We start from the raw sequence: 362 nt of genomic DNA, 5'->3' as shown, positions 1-362 counted from the left end.
TAAGAAGATGAAATAGAGAGACACGTGAGAATGGGTTCACAAACTAGCTCAATAACAGAGCAGAGATTCCACATCGAAATAGGGCGCTCAAGTATTTGCACTCGATTTCCTCTTCAACAAGTCCCCCCCCCCCCCTCGCTCCCACCCCAAAGGAAAAGAGAAAGATAGAAAATAAAACGAGAAAAAACTTGATTAATTTCGCTGATTTCACTCACTCAGCAATCATGGAAGTGATTATACTACATATTCAAGTTAATTAGATATCTAAGTAAAGTTGAAATTGATTAATCCATAGTCAGCAGTCTTTCTATTTTCCGTATTTTTTCATCTGCTAGAAGTCTAATTATCGAAAACTTCCTCCT

This window comes from Penaeus monodon, chromosome 23 (assembly GCF_015228065.2).
Source record: "Penaeus monodon isolate SGIC_2016 chromosome 23, NSTDA_Pmon_1, whole genome shotgun sequence".
Lineage (NCBI taxonomy): Eukaryota > Metazoa > Arthropoda > Malacostraca > Decapoda > Penaeidae > Penaeus > Penaeus monodon.
The sequence above is the reverse complement of the archived record's forward strand: the minus strand, read 5'-3'. Positions refer to the sequence as shown.